Raw genomic sequence first — 18452 nt, forward strand, 5'->3', positions numbered from 1 at the left:
AGGCCTCTACAAATGCCTCATGAAATCTGCAAGATTGTTTTTGAGATTGTACAGAACATGTAAGTTAATATATCAAGGGCAAGGCGTGAGCTATGAGAGGAATTCAGTAAATAGTAGCTGAATGTTGCAAGTTTTAAGCTTATTAAAACTCAGTGACCTTAGGAGGTAGAAGAATACATCAACTGTATTTTTTCCTGAAAAATTCAGGGTAGCTTAATCTCTTTAAAAATATCCAGTTCATGGCTGGGTGCAGTGGCTCACGCCTGTAATCCCAGCACTTTGGGAGGCTGAGACGGGAAGATCACCTGAGGTTGGGAGTTCGAGACCAGCCTGACCAACATGGAGAAACCCTGTCTCTACTAAAAATATAAAAAATTAGCCAGGCATGGTGGTGCTTGCCTATAATCTCAGCTACTCGAGAGGCTGAGGTAGGAAAATCGCTTGAACCTGGGAGGCAGAGGTTGTGTGAGCCGAGCTCACGCCATAGCACTCCAGCTTGGGCAATAAGAGCGAAACTCTGTCTCAAAAACAAACATATATATTATGTGTGTATATATATATATATATATATAATGTGTGTGTATATATATATATAATGTGTGTATATATATAATGTGTATATATATATATCCAGTTCATTAAATCTGTATTATTAATTGTTTCACCAATATTCCCTTTCCAAGGATACTTTCTCAGAATTCTGTATTTACCATATGAAGTTTTTCTGCATTTTAAATGGGATGTATAAAGACTGAATTGCACTTTTTATATTGTTATTCACTGAAACAGTTCAAGCAAACAGATCAGAGAAATGAAAGTATTTATCCACACTTGAAATGGGCAACAAATACAAAAACTCTTTTTTTTTTTCTTTGAGACAGAGTCTTGCTCTGTTGCCCAGGCTGGAGTGCAGTGGTGCCATCTCGGATCACTGCAACCTCCGCCTTCCAGTTTCAGATCTCGTGCTTCAGCCTCCCGAATACCTGGGATTACAGGCATGCACCACCATGCTTGGCTAATTTTTGTATTTCTAATAGAGACGGGGTTTCACCATGTTGGCTAGGCTGGTCCCGAACTGCTGACCTCAAGTGATGCACCCACCTCGACTTCCCAAAGTGCTGGGATTACAGGCTACCATGTCCAGCCAAAAACTGTTTTAAATGAAGTAAGTTTTCCTGATGAATTTATTTTCCAAAATTCTTAATCTTCTGAATAGAACCAATTGTTTGAAAAACTAAGACCAAAAGCTGTTTTTTTTCTAAAAATTATAATTAAAGCAAAAATATTTTGAGAAGTTGCCTTAATTCTCCACTCTGCTCTGTTAGTGAAGATACAAACTAAATGACGCCAAACATTTTGATCAGAAAGGCTGAATTACTAAAAAATGAATAACCCCAAGCACTACTTTTTCCTGTGTTGGTAGTTTTAGTGTATTAAGAGTGTTTGTAGTTTTATAAGTGTTTAAAAATACTTTCACCAGGCACACTGGCTTATGTCTGTAATCCCAAGTGCTTTGGGAGACTGAGGCAGGAGGATTGCTTGAGACCAGGAGTTGGAGGCTGCAGTGAGCTGATATTGCACCACTGCACTCCAGCCTGGGTAACAGAGTGAGACCCTGTCTCTAAACAAACAAACAAACAAACCAAAAGGTTTTTTTAAAAGTACTTTCATTTGTTTTCAGATGAAACTATTTCAAGATATTACCAGTGGTTATCTCTGGGTGGGTGAGACTTTTTTTTTTAAGAGATAGGGTCTGCTATGCTGCCCATGCTGGGGTACAGGAGTACAGTGGCCAGTCACAGATACCACATCACATGACAGCCTCTAACTCTCAGGCATCTATGGAGGCAGCCCATAAAATACAGAAACAATCCTCCCCATTTAGCCTCTTAAATAGCTGAGACTACAGGCACACTCAGTTTTATGGATGGATGAGATTCTGGCCATCTTTTTATGTTCTTTTTGCGCATTTTATTATATGTGATATATTTTCTACAATGTATGTGTATTGTTTTGTTTGCATTTTTATTTTTAGTGAAAGTAGCACACATAAGTGAAAAATCAAATAATTCTTAAAGGCTTATAACAAAAAACATCAATGAGTACCATCAGCCCCCTGCCCTGCTTCTCCCCACCTGTCTTCACCCTACATTCCACACAACCCTACCATGTTCTTCATCTCCTAAATGATAACCTTGTAACAGAATTTCTTGATTTTCAGTTTTACATATTCTTTATTGACATCTTATGGTATTTGAGGATTTAGCTCTTTTACCCACCACCACAACAACTTTGCCCTCATGCTTCCTTGCAACATAACCATATTACAATGTTCTCTCAAATCAACAATTAGGGGCCAGGTGTGGTGGTTCATGCCTGTAATCCCAGCACTTTGGGAGGCCTAGACAGGCAGATCACCCGAGGTTAGGAGGTTGAGACCAGCCTGGCCAACATGGCGAAACCCCGTATCTACTAAAAATAAGAAAAGTAGCTGGGCGTAGTGGCGCACGCCTGTAATCCCAGCTACTCAGGAGGCTGAGACAGGAGAATCGCTTGAACCCAGGAGGCAGAGGTTGCAGTGAGCCGAGATCGCGCCACTGCACTCCAGCCTGGGCGACAGAGCAAGACTCTGTCTCAAAAAAAAAAAAAGAAATAAAAGAAAAAGAAATGTAGCTAAGGTTGGATGCAGTGGCTCACAACTGTAATTCCAACACTTTGGGAGGCCAAGGCAGGAGGATTGCTTGAGGTCAGGAGTTTAAGACCAGCCTGGGCAACCTAGTAAGACTATGTCTCTACAAGAATAAATAAATAAATAAAATAAAAATGTATCTAACCTAAATTTTAGATACAAATGCTTCAACATATCTATCAAATGCCCATCAATAATATCTTCCAATGCCCAAACACACAACTTTCAGTTTACTCTTTTATTTTGCCAGATCACAGACTCCAGTAGCTTACTCAGAAGAAGTACTAGAGGGTAAATTTTTAGAGTACTTGCCTGTCTGAAAATGTCTTCATTCTACTCTTATTCCTGACTGATAATTTAGATGGATTGAAAATCATTTTCCCTCAGCATTTTGAAAGCATTTTTCCAGTGTTGCCATTGAAATGTCTAATGCCTTTCTAGTTCCCACTCCTCTGTATCTGACCTATTTTTCTTTCTAGAATCTTCCATTTTCCCTAGTAGTCTGAAATGTCATATTGATGCACCTTACAAATAGGTCTTTTTTCAGTGGTTGTGCTGGATACCAAGCGGTCTTTTTTATCTCATTTGCAAATTTTTTCTTTTATTTATTTGCTGTTTTCCTCCCTTCCATTTTCTCTATTCTTTTTGTGAATTCTTGTTAGTAGGTTATTGGAACATCTATATTATTCTCTAAATGTATTGTCCTTTTATCCTATTGATCATCTCTGTATCTTTCTTATCTATTGTCTGAGATAGAGGTTCTCAAACGGGGCAGAAGGAGGAGAAGGTTGATTCCCCTGCCCCAGGAGACACGTGGCAATGTCTGGAGATATTCTTGGTTGTCGCCACAGGAAAGAGGGGGATGGTCTGGCATCTAGTGAGTAGAAGCCATGGATGCTGCTAACCATCATACAATACACAGAGCAAACTTCCACACAAAGAATTTCCAGCACCAGATGGCAACTGTGCCAAGATTGAGACATCCTTGACCAAAATAATTCCTTAACCTTATCTTCCACCGAACTTTCTATTTCAAACACATTTGTCATTTCCAAGGGCTCTTTCCCATTCTCTGGTTAGACATTTTGTTTATGAGAACGCTTCACCAAAGGATAAACCCCTTTCTCCAGAGGAGAAACTTCTAACCTCATAGAGGGATTGCATTGATAGTGGCAATGTTAGGGTGGAGGGCATGAGTGCAGGCTGCCTGAATGAGGTGGAGAAGGGACCCAGGGGTCCAAGAGCCTAGTGAACCATTATACAGCAATCTTCCTTTTTCAGCCTGTGCCCTGCCCCTGCCTTCCACAGTCCACTGCACCATCAAGTGCTAAGTTTCCTCCAAGCACTGAGGTTAGCCTCTCTTCCATTTTGCCAAGCCAGTTATCACTTCTCTGTCCAATTTCTGGCTTTTACAATTTATTGAAATCTCTTATCTGTTGTAGACTTTTCTCCTATTCCCTTTTTCCTTGTGGCTTATATCTTGTAAACATCTTTCTACACTATCATTTTCATGTCATTTTGCAAAGAATACATGATAAACACCTCTGGTCATTCCATAATTAAACAGGAGAGGCTTATTTTTTCATTATGAAAATAATTAATAACAGAAAGGGATCCAGAACAAAGAACACAGTTCTTATTTTGTAAATTTCTTTCATTTCTTTTCTTTTCTTTTTTTGTTTTGTTTTGTTTTGTTTTGTTTTAAGAGACACAATCTGTCTGTCTTCCAGGCTGGAGTGCAGTGGAATGAGCATAGCTCACCGTAATCTTGAGCTGCAGGGCTCAAGCAATCCTCCCACCTCAGCCTCCTGAGTAGCTGGGTAGGTGCACGCTACCACACCCAGATAATTTTTTTTTTATTTTATGTGGAGATAGTCTTGCTCTGTTGCCTAGGCTGGTCTCAAATACCTTGCCTCAAGCAATCCTCCTGCTTTGGCCTCCCAAAGCACTGGGATTACAGGAATGAGCCACCACACCTGGCCAATTTTTCATAACTCTCTAACGTTTTTAAATTATGCTAAAATGTTATGGATATTTTTAGATTTTATAAATTAGTTGAAATTTATGTTATCAATCACCAGTTTATATGATTATAACTTTTAGATCCTTTTTTTTTTTTTTTACTTTTCTTTTGAGACAGAGTCTTGCCGTGTTGCCCAGGCTAGAGTGCATGGGGCAATCTCAGCTCACTGCAACCTCCACCTGTAGGAGGCATGCACTACAGGCATGCACCACCACACCTGGCTACTTTTTAAAATTTTTTGTAGAGACAGAGTGTTGCCATGTTGTGCAGGTTGGTCTTGAACTCCTGGACTCAAGTAATCTGCCCATCTTGGCCTCCCAAAGTGCTGGGATTACAGGCGTGAGCCACCGCACCTGGCCTAGATCCATTTATTGAATGTCCTCCTCGATATTTTTCCATGCATACTTGCATATACTTTCGGTTTTATTTCAATGACAAAAAGCTTACATATTTTGTAAGTGCTCTGTTACATTCAATGAATTTAACATAATGTATTTAACCAATCCCTTATTGTTGGACATTTAGGGATCTTGTTGTTGGATGAAAATTTCCATTTCTCACATAAAGCAAAGTAGTAATGTCTGACTAAAAATTAATTTTAAAATTCAAACCCAGCTTCAAATTTAATAGGGAAATTTGGAGGATTCCTGCTCAGGTCAACAGGACAAAAGGGTTGCTCGTTCTTCCCCTACTAATTAATGTGGGGCTGAAAGTATCAGTCAAAGGAACTAGAGGAAAGACAGAAAGTAAAGATATAACTATTGGCAAAAAAAGTGTAAAACTGTCATTTCTATATTATATGATTTTATACCTATAAATCAAGTGAAATATATATATTTTTTAAATATACATTTTTTCAGTTGATGTTTTTGGTATACATATGTATATCCTCACATGTACGTGTATATGTATACCCAAAATATCAACTAAAAAATATATAAACAATAAAAAATTTAAGTGTGGGAGCAGGAAAAAAATTAATTTACCAAAATTGTTTGTGTGTGTCTATATATATATATATATATATATATATATATGCATACACACATTATGTGTATGTAGTACAAACACACAGATAAACAATACTCTTACAAAATAAAAGAAGAAAAAGACCTACATAATCGCAACAAAAAGTGTGTAGGGGTAATTAACAAAAAATATGCAAAACTGGCTGGGCATGGTGACTCACGCTTGTAATACCAACACTTTGGGAGGCTGAGGCAGGTGAATCACTTGAGATCAGGAGTTCAAGACCAGCCTGGCCAACATGGTGAAACCCCGTCTCTACTAAAAATACAAAAAATTAGCCAGGTATGGTTGCACACGCCTGTAGTCCCACCTACTTGGGAGACTGAGGTGGGAGAATCCCTTGAACCCAGGAGGCGGAGGTTGCAGTAAGCAGAGATCATACCACTGAACTCCAGCCTGGGCGACAGAGCAAGATTCCATCTCAAAAAAAAAAAAAATGCAAAACTTACATGAGAAAAACATTAAAACACTCCTGCAGGACACAAGAGTAGACTTGAACAAATGAAAATCAGACCAGGTTTTTTGGAGAGAAAAAGTCAATGTATGTAAATGCTCTCTAAGTTTTAATTTTATTTATTTATTTATTTATTTAAAGGCAGGGTCTCACTCTGTCGCCCAGGCTGGAGGGCAGTGACACAATTTTGGCTCAAATGAGATCTCCCTCCCTGTAGCATCAACCTCCTGGGCCCAAACAGTCTTCCCACCTCAGCCTCCTGGATAGCTGGGACTGTAGGCACACCCACCAGGCCTGGCTAATTTTTGTATTTTTTGCAGAGACGGGGTTTTGCCTTCTTGCCCAGGCTGGTCTCAAACTCCTAAGCTCAATCTATCTGCCCACCTCAGCCTCTCAAAGTCCTGGGATTACAGGTGTGAGCCACTGCATGTGCCCCTAATTTTTAAATGTATTACAATATCAATGAAAACACTAATTGGCAATTTTCTGGAATAGGACAAAATGATTCCAAAGTCCACATGGGAAAATAAACAAACAAGTTTACCAGAAGAACAATTTTTAAAAGATCAGTGAGGAAGGAATAACCTTCTGTATATTAAAAAATACTATAGAATCTCAATAATTAATACTTTGGGATTTCCAATGGAATAGATAGGCTAATGGAATTAAATAGAAAGCCCAGAAATAGACCCAAATAAGCAGCATCTCAAGTCAGTGGGGTAAGATGGACACTTGAATAAATGGATAGCACCTGGAAAAAATAAAGTTAAATCTATGTCTCATTCTGTATGCTAGTAAATATTCCAAATGGGCCAAAGACTTAAATGCAAAATACGAATATACAAATGTATTACAAAGGCCAGGGATGGTGGCTCACACCTATAATGCCAGCATTTTGGGAGGCCAAGATGGGAGGATTGCTTAAGCCCAGGAGTTTGATACCAGCCTGGGCAACATAGTGAGACCTCCTCTCTAGAAAAAATCAAAAAATGAGGTGGGAGAATGGCTGAGCCCAGAAGGTCAAAACCAGAGTGAGCCATGATTGCACCACTGCACTCCCACCTGGATGACAGAGCAAAACAGAAACAAAAACAAAAAAATGCATTCCATGAAAATATGGATGAAGTCTCTCCTTACCTTGGAATTCGTAAAAAGGAATGGGAAGGCCTAACTGTGACTCAAAATCTAAAAGCCATAAAAGATTAATAAATCTAACTAATTAAAAAATCAGAAACTACTACCTGGCAAAAATAACAATAATAGCATAAGCAAGGATGAGACACAAATTACAAACTGGAAAAAATATCTGATATTCAAATCACAGATAAATATATAAGAAGCTTATATATCAAAGAAGAAAAAGACCAGACACTCGAGAGAAAATTAGAAAACATGAACAGATATCACAGAAAAAGAAAAATAAAGGACCTTTACACATTGTAAATGGTCTTCATTTGTAAAACTATATGCAAATTAAAACCAACCAACCTCATCCCATAAACATATTGTTATTCTACTTCCTCACTACTCTCTGACTTAGGAGCATTCATCTCTCACGACAGCCTCTTCAGATTGGTCTCCCCACCATCATTTTTGAAAAAGAGGGAAATTTACAAAGCTATATCTTTTTTTGTTTAATTCTAGATCTAAAATGCCTTGTTAACAGACGTTGCTTGGATAATACTAGAGTATCACTGTTTATCAGCATATAAAAATTCCTGCTTACTGTTTTGAAACATGAAGAACCCATACATCAATATGATTAAAATCAGAACTAACATGTTCCCTATCCTGTTCCTATGTACGATTTTTAAAAATAAAGTTGATAAACTATTCATAAGTGGTTTTCATAGACCTTATAGCTAAATACAACTTTAGAGTTTAGAAATATTCCTTAGTATAAAGAGCCCCTGCTCTACTGCCATCCCCTGCTAAAATATTCAATTCCAAAAGAATCATATTTTTGTAGTGATATAAACCAACCACTTCATAGAGACAAAAAACTACCCTAAAAATAATTAAAAATTAAAAGAGCAAATTTTTTTTGTTTGTTTGTTTAAGACAGAGTCTCGCTTTGTCGCCCAGGCTGAAGTGCAGTGGCGCAATCTTGGCTCACTGCAAGCTCCGCCTCCTGGGTTCACGCCATTCTCCTGCCTCAGCCTCCCAAGTAGGTGGGACTACAGGCGCCCACCACCACGCCCGGCTAATTTTTTGTATTTTTAGTAGAGACAGGGTTTCACCGTGTTAGCCAGGATGGTCTCGATCTCCTGACCTCATGATCCGCATGCCTTGGCCACCCAAAGTGCTGGGATTACAGGCGTGAGCCACCGCGGCCGGCCTAAAAGAACTATTTTTATGAATGTTGTTAAATATGCAAACATATTATCTCCCTTACAAATTTCTTATCTCCCAATAAAATTTACCTCATGTTATTACAACTATCATTCCTGCAATGGTGTTACTATAAGCAGCTCAACCCATACATATGAATCATGTGTATCACTAACCGAAGTTCCTGTTTTAGACATTCTATATGAGAAGTCAGAAGCATCGAAAATGACAGTTATTATTTTTATGGAAAACGCATATGCTGCATTCAGATCTCCCACTTAATCTTGACCTGCATGCTGTGCATTTTAATTAAAAAGCATTTTTTGTCCTCCAGCAAGTAACGGTTTTGGAAATTACCCATTGCCATCCCTTTTCAAAATATTTTTGTTATACTTTGCAATATATTAAGAATTTTTTATTTGGTTTTGTTGTTGTTGTTTTGTCTGTTTGTTTTGAGATGGGTCACACTCTGTCACTGAGGTTGGCGTGTAGTGGTGCCATCTCGGCTCCCTGCAACTTCCACATCCCACGTTCAAGCAATCCTCCCACCTCAGCCTCCCGAGTAGCTTGGACCACAGGCATACACTACTACGCCCAGCCAATTTTTGGTAGAGACAAAATTTCACCATGTCGCCCAGGCTGGTCTCGGACTCCTGAGCTCAAGCAATCCACCCGCCTCGGCCTGCCAAAGTGGTAGGATTACAGGCGCGAGCCACCACACCTGGCCCTTTTTTTATTTTAAAAAGAAAACAATCTAGTTTTAGGGGAAAGGATATTTTACGGGGATTTATTTTCAATAAGGAAAATTATGTTTAAAGTCTCAGATTTTAAAATTCTCTGTGGTAAGTAGAAAATACAAGATAATTTCACAAACATATCAAATTGAAATGAAGTTGAAGTAAATGTCGGGATTTTTTAGCATTGAAATTGTTTCTTTTGTTACAGGTAAGAAACTCACTTTACCTCTTAACATGTATAGATAGAAATTGAGGTCTTCAGAATTTGAGCCTTTCTCAATAACAAGTTCTTAAATGGAATATTATCTACAGTGATTCTCTATCTCTCCATATGGCTATGGCTACAGGATCCACTAAGCCATCAGGAAGACCTGGGGGTCATCATTGACTTCCTCCTCGTCCCACAGAAGCATTCAGTGTCTGCATTAGAACAACTGCCTCCAAACTAGTCCTTTTTGCAGTAGTCTTCTTTCTGCACTCGTCCTTTCTTTTTTCTTTTCTTTTCTTTTTTTTTTTTTTTTTTTTTTTTTTTTTTTTTTTTTTTTGAGACGGAGTCTCGCTCTGTCACCCAGGCTGGAGTGCAGTGGTGCAATCTCGGCTCACTGCAAACTCCGCCTCGCGGGTTCACGCCATTCTCCTGTCTCAGCCTCGCGAGTAGCTGGGACTACAGGCACCCGCCACCACGTCTGGCTAATTTTTTGTATTTTTAGTAGAGACAGGGTTTCACCGTGTTAGCCAGGATGGTCTCGATCTCCTGGCCTCGTGATCCGCCCGCCTAGGCCTCCCAAAGTGCTGGGATTACAGGCGTGAGCCACCGCGCCCGGCCATGCACTCATCCTTTCTAATTAGTCTCTATTGCTGCCACCAATAAAAATAAATAAATATTTTCTGAATTTAGAAACAAATGAAGTAATATATTCATCCAAAATCCAGCTTTTCTGGACAAGTGCCTAATTATCAAAACCCACCACCCATGGAGGAGGCAAGATTATGGTACATTAAAGTCCAAAGTACAATTCTAAGTCTCACAACTGTTCTGAGAGTGAAATCACTGAATACACCTGGATTATCAATTACCTGAAGACAATCTAGTTTCAGGGAAAAGGATATTTCAGGGAATTTATTTTCAATAAATCTGTCTTATGCAGATAGTCCCTGACTTAAAATAGTCCAGCTTAACATTTTTCGACTTTACAATGCAGTGAAATGCATTCCTTCAAGATTCTTCTACTGAATGCGTTTCATTGCATTGTCAAGTTGATCTTTTCCCAGGCTGGTGATATGTGGTACAATTATACTCTCTCCTGATGCTAGGCGAAATCATCTAACACAAAGCCTATTTTATAATAAAGTACTGAATATCTTGTATAATTTATTGAATACTGTACTGAAAGTATTATTTTTGTTTATTGTTATTGAGTCAGAGTCTCACTCTGCCACCCAGGCTGGAGTGCAGTGGTGTGATCAGGGCGCACGGCAGCCTTGACTATCTGGGATCAATCAATCCACGCCTGCCTCAACCTCCCAAGTAGCTATGACTACACGTGCACCCCACCATGCCCAGCTAATTTTTTGTAGAGATGGGGTTTCGCCATGTTGGCCAGGCTGGTCTTGAACTTCTGAGCTCAAGCAATTCACCCACCTCAGCTTCCCAAAGTGCTGGGATTTCTGGTGTGAGCCATGCTAAAAATGTTCTGAGCATGTTTAAAGTAGGCTGGGCTAAGCTATGATGTTCAGTAGATTAGGCATGTTAAACGCTTTTTTTTTTTTTTTTTTTTTTTTTTGAGACGGAGTCTCGCTGTCCCCCAGGCTGGAGTGCAGTGGCGCGATCTCAGCTCACTGCAGGCTCCGCCCCCCGGAGTTCATGCCACTCGTCTGCCTCAGCCTCCCGAGTAGCTGGGACTACAGGCACCCGCCACCTCGCCCAGCTAATTTTTTTGTATTTTTAGTAGAGATGGGGTTTCATTGTGTTAGCCAGCAGGGTCTCGATCTCCTGACCTCCTGATCCGCCCGCCTCGGCCTCCCAAAGTGCTGGGATTACAGGCGTGAGCCACCGCGCCTGGCCCGTTAAACGCATTTTTGACTTAGTGTATTTTCCATTTATGATGGGTTTGTCAGTACACAACACCACCCTAAGTAAAGGAGCATCTGTACACCTTTGCAACTTACATTGCACCCTGCAAGGTGGGTGCTATCTAAGTGTTCCCATTGTTCTCAGCTTGTCAAGGAACTCACTTAGGAAGCTCAAAGTTCTGTGGCTGAGGGAGAGTCTTACCTGATAATCTACATTCTAGAGAGAATGATGTGTTTCTCCTCCTTCTTTATCCTAAGCAATTACCTAAAGTTAATAAAATACAGCTAAGTGATGTAAAGGGCTGCTTTGCCTCCCCTTTTATGGCTCCTACAAAGCCCTCTGGTTTGTTGATAAAATCCTCTACCAGATATTTAAAAATCTATCAGCATTTGGCTTTTAAACACTGTTTTAGGCACACAGTGTTCTGTTAGTACAGAAAGAGAAAGTCATCCTCTTAATGTATCAACATAGAGGTGAAATGAACTTGATTTCAGTTCACTTTGTCTTAATCCAAATTATTAATTCGTTTAACAAATAATGCACATTGTAAGAGTATCATGGGAAACTTTGAAAACAATTGTGTAAATTCTGATTGCTAGTCGTACAAGACATTCTTGGGAAATAAAAAACCATAACCAATAGCTAAATACACCACTGTCGAATTTCAACACTTGTCAAATTGATTTGTAGGGGATGGGATGAACAAACAGAGCTGAAATTCAAAATCATGTCTCCTAAATAATTTAGATGTGGTTTTAATAATTTTAGTCTTCTTTGGCTTGTACCATTACAACAGTAAAGCCCAATCATTCTATAAGAATGTCAATATAAAAATAACTCACTGACATCCTTCTTATTCCTTCATCTCTCTGAACCAGAATTCAGCCCTTCCTCTAGTTTCTACAGGAAATTATCTCTAAACATTTCATGATTCTCCCCAACTTAACATAAGAGTAGGGGGTTCCTGAGAAGTTGAGTAGAACTTCTACCAGCTCTATCTTCCAATCTCTCTTCTTTCCTACATAGGAGTTGAAGAAACATCTTCTGTTGATTAAATCCAATGGAGTTTCACTGCCTACCTAAAGTAGTTCTTCTGGCCAGGTTCAGTGGCTCACGTCTGTAATCCCAGCACTTTGGGTGGCTGAGGCAGGTGCATCACCTGAGGTCAGCAGCTCAAAACCAGCCCAGCCAACGTGGTGAAACCCTGTCTCTACTAAAAATATAAAAATTAGACGGGCATGGTGGCACATGCCTGTAATCTCAGCTACTCAGGAGGCTGAGGCAGGAGAATCACTTGAACCTGGGAGGCGGAGGTTGCAGTGAGCCAAGATCGTGCCATTGCACTCCAGCCTGGGCAACGAAGCAAGATTCAGTCTCAAAAAAAAAATTTTTTTTTTAAAGTAGTTCTTCCAAACAAGTACACTACTCTTGCTAAAGGAAGTTCTGCAAATATATACATATATAGTACTTTATCCACTGCTTTTGCTCTCATTTCTCAATTAGCTCTTGCTGCATTCCCCTAGCCCTTGAGCTTTCCATCTCAAAGTTTTGATAATTCCTTGAACCTGAGAACATAACGGTCTTTTCTGCTTTGATTCTTAGCTCTAAATTTTGCAATTAACCTTTTGCTCAGTTCACTTCTGCCCACTCCAGGTTCTTACCTACCTTGAAATCCATCTTAGCTTTGGCTTAACCCTGTCCTCCCTGTTCCCCCAATCCACTAAGGTGTATCTGGTATCAATTCCACGTATGCCGTCTAAAACTCATTCTTGAGCTTCAGACCTATATTCCCAAGACTCTACTATGTTTTCCCAGGTTCTTCAAATGCAATAAAATATATAACTCATGATCCCTCCTCCTTTCCATACTCTTCTTTCTCTGAGTTCACGAAGTCATCATGCTTCTAATCACCCAATCTAGAGACTTCAATTTTCCTAGACTCCTCCCTCATGCTCAGCTCTCTCTATCCAAGTACACAGCAAATTCTGTCAGTCGGACTCCCTATGTATTTTTCATTTACTTACTTCCTCTACCCTTACTCTCACTCACCAAATTTAGACCTGTATACCACCCTTTTCCTCTTATGTCTCCCTGGCATCATACCAAGTTAATAATTTCCTTTCCATCTTCTCCCATTGCTCAGTACCACGTTTCACACAAAATAGACCCTCAATAAATATTCATTGGTTATAGAAGAGTCCTCAAATCCTTGTGATCTCATATCTTTTCTTTTCTTGTCATTCATAAGTTGTCTGTCTCTCTCCGCAACTTCATGCCTCTTCAGAATTCTTCTGACCTGCTGTTGGTTATCTTCTTTTCACCTCAAATCAAAATCATTCTGTTACTCTTTATTGCCTATTAACTAAATGTGTTAATGTCCACCGTTTGAGCTCAAACCTACATTTCCATTTTTACTGTTCATACTCTTTACTCATTCTCACCAAATCCAACTACTAGTCATTCTCCATTTTCCTGCATCTCTACCTTTGCTCATGTTGCCCCCAACACACACACTGTCTTTTCCTCCCATCTTTTCTTGTCAAAACTCTCCTAGTTAAGGCTGAGAATTTCTCTCTCCCTCTTTTCTCGTTTGAGAGTTTAAGCAAATGTATATCTTGCTTTGTACAGGTACTTTATTTCTCCTACCAGGAAAGCAGTATCATAGAGTTGTTCAAAGCAGTGTTTTTCAGACCACCTGCAACAGAATAACTGGAGTCATGTTAAAAAGACAAAAACAAACAAAAAACCTTGTAAATCAGAGTTTCTTGAGGTAGAACACAGAGCTCTGCCCTTTAAAAAGAAGCTCCTGGCTGGGCACTGTGGCTCCCAACACCTTGGGAGGCTCAGGTGGGAGGATCTCTTAAGGTCAGGAGTTTGAGACCAGCCTGAGTGACATAGCAAGACTCCATCTCTACAAAATACACACACACACACACACACACACACACACACACACTTTAATTAGTCAGGCACAATGGCACGCACCTGTAGTCCCAGCTACTTGGGAGGCTGAGACTGCAGTGAGTTTCAGACTGCAGTGAACTATGATCACGCCACTGTACTCTAGCGTGGGTGACAGAGCAAGACCCTTTCTCTAAATAAATAAAACAAAAATAAAAAGAAGCTCCCCAGTAAGGTGTACAGTAAAGTTGGAGACCTAGGCCAGGCACGGTGGCTCACGCCTATAATCCTAGCACTTTGGGAGGCTGAGGCGGGTGGATCACAAGGTCAGAAGTTCAAGACCAGCCTGGCCAAGATGGTGAAACCGCCATCTCTACTAAAAATACAAAAGTTAGCCGGGCACATTGGCGGGCGCCTGTAATCCCAGCTACTTGGGAGGCTGAGGCAGGAGAATCACTTGAACCCAGGAGGCAGAGGTTGCAGTGAGCTGAGATTGCGCCACTGCACTCTAGCCTGGGCAAAGAGCAAGACTCTGTCTCAAAAAAAAAAAAAAAAGTTGGAGACCTTTGAGTTGCATAAATGGGCCTTGAAGTCAGAATTGGGGTTGCATTCCAGTTATATCTTTCTTAAAAGATAATTTTCAGAAAAAGCTAAAATCATGACTGACACAGATAGAAAAGGAAATAATGTCAAAGATTTTATTTAACTAACTCAGTGAGGGAACCAGGCAGATGTTACAACCTGTTTTTAAGCAAATCTGAAAAAGACATATTTATACTGAGTTGTAAAATGGCTCAAAGACAATTAAAGGCAGGAATCAGATGATCTGGAAGGTGTCCTCTAAACAATGTAGAATTTTCTTTTTCTTTTTTATTATTATTATTATTTTTTGAGACAGAGTCTCACTTTGTTGTCCAGGCTGGTGTGCAGTGGCGCAATCTCAGCTCACTGAAACCTCTGCCTCCTGGGTTCAAGTGATTCTCATGCCTTAGCCTCTGGAGTAGCTGGGATTACAGGCATGCACCATCATGCCCAGCTAATTTTTGTATTTTTAGTAGAGACGAGGTTTTACCATGTTGGCCAGGCTAGTCTCAAACTCCTGACCTCAGGTGATCTGCCTGCCTCAGCCTCCCAAAGTGCTGGGATTACAGGCGTGAGCCACCGCACCCAGCCAGCAATGCAGGATTTTCTATTGAAACATAAATTTTTTGTACACCTTTTCATAGCTATATGACTTTGAGTGTGTTACTTAACTTCTCTGAGCCTGTTATTTTATCTGTAAAATAGTGACAATAAGATTTTTTTACGTTTGTGAATTTCTTTATTCTATATGTATATATATGCATATACATATTTTTTTTGAGATGGGGTCTCACTCTGTTCTCCAGGTCTCTACCTCCTAGGCTCAAGCGATCCTCCCACCCCAGCCTCCCAAGTAGTGGGGACCACGGCCTGCGCCACCATGCCCAGCTAATTTTTGTATTTTTTGTGTTTTTAGTAGAGGGGGGTTTCACCAAGTTGCCCAGGCTGGTCTCGAACTCCTGGACTCAAGTGATTTGCCTGCCTCAGCCTCCCAAAGTGCTGGGATTATAGACGTGAGCCACCGTACCTGACCAAATAGTGATAATAAGATTTTATAATTAAAAAAAAAAACTTTCATGGGGATAATACCTAATAGAGTTGGTGAGAATTGAATGAGTTAATGAGTACCAAGAGTTTAGGACAGTGTAGAGCAAATTATACTCAATAAACATTACATCATTGTTGTCATCATCATCATTGTTGTAGTAACTATAAGTTCCTTGAGGATCATTCTTGTTTATTAATGAATGTATATATATGCAATCAATTAATCAAAGTATATTAAATACCTACTTATGCTAGGTTTGGATGAATAATAAAATAGTTCCTGTCCTCAAGGAGTCCAGACTAGCAGAGGAAATGAGGACTTAAACAAATAACTACACGTGATATAATAAATAAAAATAGAGTTTTTTAGCACAATTGACAAAATGACTAACCATGTGTAGAATGTACAGAGTGCATACAGAAAGTCATTGTAAATGTGAATTTGAGCTGAATCTTAAAAGATGAGCAGGTAATCACTAAGGAAGCACAATGTGGTAATAACTATTATCCTAGATCATGTTGTTCTTATTTAGTTTGTGCAAGATCCGTATAATAATGATTCATTTCTAACTGAGTAGAGAGGGGGTTTCACCATGTCGCCCAGGCTGGTCTTGAACTTCTGGACTCAAGTGATTTGCCCGCCTCACCCTCCCAAAGTGCTGGAATTATAGGCGTGAGCCACCGTGCCTGACCAAATAGTGATGATAAGATAATACTTACTATGTGTCAGGCACTATTCTAAAGAAACATCATTACCCTGTTCTTTTTTTTTTTTTTTTTTTTGAGACAGAGTTTCATTCTTGTTGCCCAGGCTGGAGTGCAATGGCACGATCTCGGCTCACCACAACCTCCGCTTCAAGTGATTCTCCTGCCTCAGCCTCCCGAGCAGCTGGGATTACAGGCATGCGCCACCACACCCGGCTAATTTTGTATTTAGAGAGACTGGGTTTCTCCATGTTGGTCAGGCTGGTCTTGAACTCCTGACCTCAGGTGATCCACCCGCCTCGGCCTCCCAAAGTGCTGGGATTACAGGTGTGAGCCACCGCACCCAGCCTATCCCGTTCTAGAAAAAACCTGAGGCTTACAGAAGCCTAGCAACTTTCCCAAGATGATACAGCCACTGAGACGCAAGACCACAATTCATTACAGATAACCTGTTTCCAAACTGAGGAAAGATCATCTCAATTTTTCTAACAGGAGAATCAAAATCCAGAGAGATTAGGAGATCTCAAAAAAGAGATTTATCAGAACTTGGGTCTCTGGTTTTGAAGCCTAGGCAGATGGGGAGGAAGAATACCACAGAATGAGAGAGAACATGCAAAACCACGGAAGCACAGAGGAGCTGGGCATGTCCCCAGGAACCACAAATGTTTGGAACTCAATATGCGTTTATGGAAACAGCAGGAGAAGCTAAGGCCACTAAAGTGGTCAAGGATTATGAAAAATAAACTATGCCACACCGAATTACATAGACTCTGCCCTGGAAGAGATGAGGAAACAATGAAGGATTTTAAGCAAGAGAATAAGGAGAACAAAGGTTTAGAAATGGGGCAGGGCAACCAGTTATGAGGCAGCGAGGACTAGTGTTATTGAGATCAAGAGTATTGAAGTCAAAAAAACCACCAGTTATTATGACTTTAGGAAAGAGAACCTCTTTGAGCCAGAATCTTCTCATCTGTAAAATGAATATAATAAAGGGCTATTATGAGGCCTAAATGAGAGTACACAGATCATTGTGCTATATAGATCTGATACTGTATATCGGATCTAGTCAGCATTCAATAAATGATGGTGGTAACTGTTTTTTGTTATTAATGTTGTTATGATACAAATATATTGAGAGCTAGTTTCCATCTATTTGAAGGAAGAATATATGAAATACACTTACTGATGCTCTTTTGCTTAGGTTGTTTAGAAATAAAACTAATGCTGCTTGATTTGTTCAGGAGCAGTAAATTGATCTATATCAAAACAGCAAAGCCCCAGGAGCACAAAGAGAACTAGATTTCAGGACTGGCATGAAGTTAAGAGTTCCGTTTATCAACTAGTTCTTGTGTCCCTACGGTGTGTCTAATACTCTATTAAGTGGAACATATATAAAAGTTACGACACCATCTCCTTTCAAAAGGGGGCAAGAGTCTACAATACAGTTCCTTTGGTTGATTTCCTCTGTTCCTGATTCCTGGTGTCCTCTCTCATTTACAACCTCACACACACCTCTTAGGTATTTACACTACTCCTGTGGAAGTGATCTGGGTTTCCCTACTTCGTTACTCCCATCTTGGACTACCTCCTTTTCCTGGCTCCTCCAGCTGGATGAGTTGGATTACACATTTTTTGATACAAACCAGTATCTCACTGTGGTCCAAGAAACCCTGCTACTAGAGTGAAGTTTAACCATTTCTCTCACAGCTGGCAGTAGAATTCTTCTCAGAGGAAAACATCTTGAGTCATTATATATAGATGGTGTGCCTAGAGAACTTGGGTTAATAAGAGATAGGAATAACAAGAAGGACTGTTCTATATCAGAAATTAATTTGGAATCAGTAGTGTCACTACAGTTTACAATAATCTATTGTATATTC

At 39.9% G+C, this 18452-nt stretch overlaps 1 protein-coding gene across 4 annotated transcripts in view; it reads right to left on the reverse strand.

Moving 5' to 3' along the window:
- Positions 1 to 18452, reverse strand: part of TLCD4 (TLC domain containing 4) — a 113141-nt gene that overhangs the window by 78443 nt on the left and 16246 nt on the right. The window lies entirely within an intron of this gene.

This window comes from Pan troglodytes, chromosome 1 (genome assembly GCF_028858775.2).
Source record: "Pan troglodytes isolate AG18354 chromosome 1, NHGRI_mPanTro3-v2.0_pri, whole genome shotgun sequence".
Lineage (NCBI taxonomy): Eukaryota > Metazoa > Chordata > Mammalia > Primates > Hominidae > Pan > Pan troglodytes.